The sequence below is a fragment of the Cavia porcellus genome, unplaced genomic scaffold (assembly GCF_034190915.1).
Source record: "Cavia porcellus strain 051 isolate PalLab524CR breed Dunkin Hartley unplaced genomic scaffold, mCavPor4.1 scaffold_28, whole genome shotgun sequence".
Lineage (NCBI taxonomy): Eukaryota > Metazoa > Chordata > Mammalia > Rodentia > Caviidae > Cavia > Cavia porcellus.
In genome coordinates this window covers 7,107,139-7,115,364 of record NW_026947511.1, presented here as the reverse complement: position 1 = coordinate 7,115,364, position 8,226 = coordinate 7,107,139, and the positions used below count along the sequence as shown (strand labels likewise).

General features: G+C 44.8%; 1 pseudogene; it reads left to right on the top strand.

Moving 5' to 3' along the window:
• Positions 1 to 1,824: 1,824 nt before the first annotated feature.
• LOC106025694 (GTP-binding nuclear protein Ran-like) lies at positions 1,825 to 2,201 on the top strand (annotated as a pseudogene).
• Positions 2,202 to 8,226: the final 6,025 nt, after the last annotated feature.

The window sequence follows — 8,226 nt, the reverse complement described above, 5'->3', positions numbered from 1 at the left end:
GTTATTCTTTCTGAAGATTTTAAAATTGCATTATTTCATCTCTTTCTGATTAATAACCATTGCATTTTTTCATTGTCAGCGTGACCATCACACACACACACACACACACACACACACACACACACTCTTAATATACACTAACGCTTTTTAATTCTTGTTATGATTTGGATCGAGAATGTCCCCCAAAGGCCTCCTGTGTTGACTGGCCGGGCTTTTGGACGGTGACTGAATTATTGGGATGCTACAGCTGACTTGCTGTCAAGAGGTGGGGCCTGATTGGGGGTGGGTCACTGGGGCAGTGACCTAGAAAGGTCTATCTCCCTCCTGGGATCCTTACGTCTCTCTCTGCTTCTTGGCCACATGCTCTGAGCAGCTCTGTTCTGCCAGATCTTCCATGATGTCATTCTGCTTTGCAGCCAGTCAATCAGGCACTGTAACTGTGAGCCAAAATAAACCTCCCATCCTTTACATTGTGTGTGTTGGGCATTGTGTCTCAGCAATGAGAAAGTGACTGAAATAACCCTCCATTGTTCTGTGAGCTAAGATACAAGAAAGTAAACTGATTAGGATTGTGTGCCAAGTAATAGTAAATAGGGTCTGAGTTAGAAAGTCCTTGAGAAAGATGTCTCTTTATAACAGATAAACTTTGGTGTGCCCTCTTTAGCCATCATTTTGACTGCCCAGAAATCATCATTGTTCAGGTTCTGGTTCTTCAAAACAGGTCCATAAAAACAAGAGTCCTGACTAATGAAAGCGCAATTGAAATTTTGAAAAGTAGATTTCCCATAAAGAATCAAAAACCCACTCATTGAGCCAAATAAAAAACATGCCTGCTGACTTTCAAAATTGGCCATCACTGCTGACTACAAAACAAACAACTGGAAACTAGCAGCCACAGATGTCACAACCTTGCATTGCTTAGGAGGCACCAACAGCACATCGTACCGAGCATGGTCCTGTGGGTCATTCCCATAGACAGTAAGCTGCTGTTAATTAGCTGGACAACAAAGACCCAGCTAGCCCAGTCAAGAGATGTTTCTGCACTCCAAGGCTCCAAGACAGCTTCTCAGAAGAGCTAGACCTGCCTTTTTCCTCCACATCTAATCAGATTAGGCCCACCGCCCTGCCCCTGCTCAAGTGGTTTTCTCTTCCTTCTTGTTCTCCAATGACTTTTGCTGTCTTTCTTCTGAAGCCATCTTGACCAAGCTTTCTAACCCTCTGCTCTCATGGCATTGCTTCTAGGTAAGGACAAACTTTAATCTGTCTCCCTATTCCTTACAGAACAAAGGGCTACTTTCTCCAACCTACATCATTTCAAATTCACTGCAGCCCCAGGCCTTTTGGCGAAGTACATTTATCTCCTTGCTTTCCCACCACCCTAGGGGCACTGCCAGTCCTTGCCTTTCCTGGGTTCTTGTGCCTTCGTTGGTCAAAGTCTACCAATCACAACCCACTCCCTAGCAGTGATGGGCAGGTGTGGGGGGCCTTGGAGGTGGATGGGATTCCTTCCCCACCCCTCCCACCATCTTCCTCTCCCCCACATCCTGCCCACGATGAGCCTTTCCCACAGTGTGACCATGATGGCTTTGTGGAGGGGCCTCGGGCTCAGTGCAAGTTCTTGCTGGTTGGTGACTGCAGCATTGAGAAGACCAGATTATAAAGCAGCACTTATTGGGCCAGTTCAAACAGTGGCCATGCTGGCATGGAGCTGCATCCACTTGAGCTCCATGACAATCCAGATGCATCATGGTCCCATGTGAGGCATGGCCAGCCAGGAGAAATGAGCTACACATGGCCACCACCTGTAGGCTGAGTGCTGTTATCATGCTCTACACAACTTCCAGAATTATGTATAAAATGGAGACCATCCCCAACTAGCATAGAGATCTGTGCAAGTGTGTGATAACAGCCCCCCTGGCAACAAAGTGGAACTTAAGAACAGAAAAGTGAAGGCAAAATCCATGATCTTCCTCCAAAAGAAGAATCTTCAGTACTGTGATATTTCTGCCCAAAGTAGCTACAACTTTGAGAAGCCCTACCTCTGCTCCAGAGAGCTCACCTGAGACCTGAACAGGGAGTTAGTTCCCATGCCAGCTCAGGCACCAGAGGTCAGCGTGGACCCAGCCTTGGCAGTGTGGTACAAGAGCAATTTAGAGGCTTCCCTGACCACTGCTCACCAGGATGAGGATGGCGATGCCTGAGGAACAAATCAAGAGCCCAGCGTCAGTTGTCTAGTGCCATAAGAGCTGCCCTCTGACACATAGTGCTGCCAGTGTACCACTTACTACCTAGTCAAGCAGAAAAGTGCTTCGTCTCGGCGTTACATAAGGAGATGAACGGGCTTTGACATGTGAACACGGCGGTTACACCGGCATTCTTTAGCACCTGCATACTTAGCTATTTGGAACACAGTTGTTTCCTTCTTGAGTTTCAAATATAAGACTGCTGCAGTCATGTCACAATATTCATTGGTGAAATCTTGTTTTTATCATGCTGTTCTTTTTCTTTCAGAATCAGAATAAAGTTGTATTTTAAATATCAAAGAAAAAGAAAAAAGAAAGCCCATTCCCAGCCACCCAATTCTTAAGGACTGCTTCTTTCACTCATTTATATTCAGCAAGGCCTCTTACAGTTCTCAGTACTTTGAACACTCCTTCTGTTTCTCCTGTACGGAGCATAGGCCCTGGAGCACAGCAGGGCTCTTACTGGAAACTTCTTTGGTGGCTCCTGCTGGTTTTCCATCCCTCTAAACACAAACTACACAATGCATACAACTCACATTGAACATAAAGATCTTAAGTGTTGCGAGGGTTGTATTTGGAGAAACCACTGCCTCCTTCAGGGTGATGCATTGCCCTTCAAATGTAATGGAGAAAGCACATCTAGGCCAAGTTCCAGATAACTGGTGAAGAGTGAGTCAGCCTCCCCACCCCCACCCCACGCTTGCCAGGTAGCATTAAAATGTGTCTCTCTTGTTTGGAAAGGAAACAAGTCTTGATGTCCTGTTTCTCCCATTTCATTAAGTGTGGAGGTCGCCCTAGGCACGGGAAGGCGGTTTCCCCAGAGACCTTGTGAAGGACTGAAGTTAGAGTTGGGTCGGGGCTGCTCTCACCCTTTTCTGCACCCTATTTCTCCCTCTGAAGAGAACAAGCCCGGCATTCACGGTGAATCATTTCCAGGACGGCCTCTGGCAGAACTTGGCTCCCCTGGCTGAAGCAGTATCCGGAGCCCGGAGTGACAGCTCAAGGTCAGCCGAGGCGTCCTGACAGCACTGCTAAGACAGCTGGGGATGAGGACATGCGGAGAGGGACAAGGACGGTGGGGGAGCCTCTATTAAATGGAAGCTGGAAGAAAGCTGCATCCACAAATTTCTCTCTGTCTCTCTTGCTTTTCTCATTCCCACAAACACACTCCTGCACAAAAGCACAGTTTTGCTTTTCCCGTCTCTCCCTACTCCCCAAGGCATTTCTATAAATAAACAATAAGCCCCGGATCCCACCAGGGGCCCACTGCTAACTCTTGCAGTGTTCTGCCTCTAAGTGTATAAATCTTTATGCTTTTTCTCACTTCACAGTTTTCAAAGCTCTTTTCCATGTGTAATCTTCACCCAATTCTGGCATCACACACTTTAAAAGTCCTGTAAAACCTTCTTTCTCAGCCCCACACTCAGAATTGGGGACTGAGCACCCACACTCACATTCTCCGTGAAGCTGTAAGCTCTAGGCCATGCCAATAAAAAATCACTTTCAGGCCTTAAAACTTTTAAAATTTTTAGTTAGCAAACAATAATTGCATATATTTATGGGGTACAGTGTGATGTTTTGATACGTGAATATATCACATCACATCTTTATCATTTCCTTGTGGTGAGAACATTCCTATCTCTCCTAGAAATTTCAAAATATATATTAGTATTAATTATAGTCACTACATTTGCAAAAGGTCACTAGAATTTACCTATGCTGTGAAACTCAAACTTTGTACACTTCTGCCAGCTGTTCCCTTTCCCAGCCACCTCTAGCTCCCTCCATCAGACTCTCCTAGTCACCATTCTACTCTCTTGTTTCTGTGAGTTTGGCTTTTTTAGATTCCACATATAAATGAGACTGTGGTATTTGTCTTATTCAAATTTATTCCAGACTAAAAAAAGTGCTCTAAAAGACGCAAGTGCAAGTGTGTTTAGGGGTGTTAAATAGATGACCACATTAATGTTTTTGGTTGGATCACTGAACACAACTGTTTGCAGTCTCTCTGTTTGAATGTCCACTTTGTATGCTTTGATACTGTGACTTGAGCAACTATCTCTAAGATGATAATGTGTAATCTATTAACTGGTGATTTCTGGGGTTTTTTTTTTTTTTTTTTTTTTTTTGTAGTTCTGTATTACTTGTACCCTTACACCGCTTTGTTTTGTTTTGTTTTTTCTCTTTTTCCTTTTAAATAAAATTTTTTAAAAAAAATATTTTTCCAGACCAATTGAAACTCCCATGTCATATTTTGTTTTGTCTGAAGGTCTCTGTCCTCCACGTAGCCAAGACTTGGTGTGGGAGGGGCTTGGATGGAGCCTCCTCAGGACTCCCCTACCTGCCCTACTTGGCTCTGGTTCCCTCTGCACTGAGAGTGGGAAGCGAAGTGGGGCTTGAGCATCTCCTCCCACCCCAGCTCTTGCCACGGGCTGTCTCCATGACCCTTGCAGCGGGACAGCCTGTCTTGCAGAGGGAGACCAGGCTGTCAGGTGGCAGCCAGCCAAGCCATCCCAAGCCTAGTATCTTCCTTTCCATCCAGGGAAAATTCCACCCTCCAGCCATGCCAGGCCAGAGGAGTCCCTGCCCCATCAACATTCCTTCTTCAGCCCCACCTTCTCTTGCTTCTGTTTCTTTTCCCTAGAGCGTGGCCTGCAGCAGGACTGCTGCCCAGGCAGATGGTCAGACATGAAATGTGATGCTAATGATTCCCTTAGCAAATTTCCAACTCTCCCTGACCTGGAAGAGTAAAAGACTCATCTGCTCCTGGATGCGTTCTCTCTTCAGGAACTCTGCACCTTCCTCAAACTGAGGACAATGAGCGTCCCACCCCTTCTCCGGCTCAGCCTTCTCATATGCCCAGGTCAGAGGAGAGTACATGGTTTTCCCAACAGTTCTGCCACATCTATTGTTAAAGACGTGTTGGGACCACAGTTCAAAAATGTCAAGTGCTTAGTACACTTCATGTCACCTTTGGGCCTTGACACCCATTCTAAGACAACAGAAAATGTGTCACTCAGCACAAACGATTATCACTGTGAGGCATGTGATAGGAAAGAGAACAGGAAATGCCCAGGCTCTGGGCTCTGGTTTAAGTTGGACTAAACCCACGTCTGGTCCTTACCGTGTAATCATGGATGGGTCACTTAACTCCTCTGTGTCCTGGTTTTTCTATTTGTAAAATGGAGATGACAATAGTGCATACCTCACAGGATTAAAATTCAGAAATATAAAAGAAACCCTTAATATGGTGCTTGACAGATTAACAAATGCTCAGTAAGTTCCATGAGGACACGGACTTAGGGATCCAAGAGCCTCAAAGCACTCAACTTTGATGAAATAAAGAGTAAGAGAGAAAAGCCAGAAATACCTGTATGCAACTGGGCAGGAAGATCCATCTGAGGTGGCAATACTTATGCTTTGACATGGAGAATGAGGGAGAAGTCAGCCAAAGATCCAGGGAGGACAAACAGATTAGTTACTGTATGCCACTTTGTGGTCAAATTATTCCCCCAAGTTCTTTCAGTAGATTGGACTTGGCTCATATTACCTAACTGACCTTTCCAGATTTTCTAAGTTGCTTTGATATGTTAATATGTATAAATACGTGTTTGTAAGATATTAATCTTTCTGAACGAAAGGTGGTGGTTACTCAATAGTCAAAGTTTTCCAGGTGCCTGCTTCCCACTGAGCAACTCTGACAGTACAGTTAGTGGCTCCATAATTTTCACCGCTGCTGGGCTTTTCAGGTACTTCTAGGAGCCCCCAAGTTTTCTGGGACACATAGTCTTTCAGTAAAGGAAGATCGAAGCCCAAAACTCTTGAGTCTTTCTGCAATATCACCCCCAGAGAGGGTCTCTACTCCCGATCCAAAGGACACCTGTAAAACCTTACAGGTGCCTTCATATAATGTGCTCATGATTTCTCAGTACCCTTCTATAACTGCAGGCAGATCACTCCCCAACACCACCACCCTTTAAGAGACAAATGGGAGACAGCCAAAACAGGCAACCAGGCTCAGGAGGAGTGAGGTGGAGGGATGGGAAAGGAGCAACAGCATTTGCCCAGTCACTGAGCACATTCAGCTGAGAGTTTTACAGCCAGTAAGCCAAAGGGAATGATGATAAAGATGGAGAGAAGGACGGGAACAATCCTCAAGCAACTATGGGACTGAAATGTGGAAGGCTGAACAGAACTAAAGAACTCCAACATCTGTAGGGCCCAGGGAAAGCACGTAAAACGGAGTCCTCACTGCAGCCAATTCCCTTCTCTTCCCACCCCGGCTTCATCTTGCTCATTTGTGCAGTGGACACTCCACCCAGTCCTCCAACAGCCACATTTCAAATCCCAAGGTGCAGCCACTGGTGAGAAGGCCACCCTCAGGCCATGCTCAGAACACGGGTCAACATGAGCGCTGGAGGTAGGACCTAGGCATTTGGAAAAGCAGTTCCAGTCAGGGAGGCTGTAAGCGTAGTTTAGGAGGAAAGCACACTCAGGGGCCAGGAGGGGACCAACCTCTTGGCCTCAAGGACTTCTCACTTCATGAAAGGGGGTGGCTGGAGAAAAAGATCCCTTGAAGATTCAGGGACTGAGATTGCTGCCATGGTTTGGACACCGAAAGAAGAACTGAAACAAGGTGTTAGGAGGAGGGAAATGTCTTAGAGAATTTGTTTTTCTTCTATCCCCTACTAATGTATATATCCAGCTGTCACTCATCTGCTTTCCCAAGGATCTGCAGAATAATTGTCTGTGGATGCTATTCTCTCTCAATACATACAGAAATATGGTATTTCTTCTTCCAAATTTCACAAAATTGTCTTCTTTGATTGGTGGTACCACCAAAAGTGGTGGTACCACCATTTTTCTATCTCATACTAAAACAACAAAGTCATCTTTTACTCTGTACTCTTCACCTTCCCTAATATCTGGAGCCCTTTCACTGAGCTCCGTTAGCTAAAATTGTATGTGCACAAATAAAGTAGAAAAGTGTTTGTAGTGAGAAGCCAGACTTTGGATTTTGGAAAAATAGAAATACCATTTTAAAGGAATCTCCAGCCAGGCATGCTGAACTCTGGGAAGCTGAGGTAGAAGGCTTAAGCAATTTAGCTACCCTATCTATAAAAAAAAAAGGCCTGTGGGTCACGTAAGTCCAGCGGAGGTGCTGAACTCTCCTGTTCGCCTGGGGGCTAGGCTCCGGCTCCCTGTGGGTCCAGTAAGACCAGTAGAGGCAGGGAACCCCGCCCAAACTCCACAAACTGTTTTCTTTGCCTGGGGCCGAAAATCCAGCTTCCTGTAGAAATCAGTGAGTAAGGAGGGAGCAGGGACCTCTGTCCCAGCCTGGCTGACCTCTCTACCTCACTTGGAACAAAACTTGAAGCGCAAAACTATAGGAAAATGACAAAACGAAAGACCAAAATGCAGTCTCAAACATCCAGCCCAGCCCAAGAAAGCCTAGGAGCCATGTGTATGGAAGAAAATATATGCCACATACCTGAAATACCTGAAATAATAGTAACTGAAATAAAGAAGCAACTCTGGGAGGCTTAAAGGAAATCAAACTAGAAATAATCTCTCAGGTAAAAGAAGCAATGATAAAAGAAATGAAGGAGATGCTGAACATATCTAAAGAAGACACAGTTTAAAAACTTGAGGAGATAAACAAAAAGATAGAATCCCAGGATGAACAATATAAGAAACAAACAGAATATATAAAGCAGATGCAAAGAGATATACAGGAAATCAAAAACTCCATCAAAAATTGTAATGAATGTGAAGATAGAATTTCAGACCTTGAAGACAAGATTGCAGCCAGTGAACAGGAAAGGAAAGATCTTTTAAAAATAACAAGAAATCAGGAAATAACAATTTAACACCTGCAAGATGACACAAAAAGGAACAACATAAGGTTAATAGGGATAAATGAAAAAGAAGGGAACAACATAAAGGATGTCAAGAGGATATTTAGAGAAGTAATCACTGAACA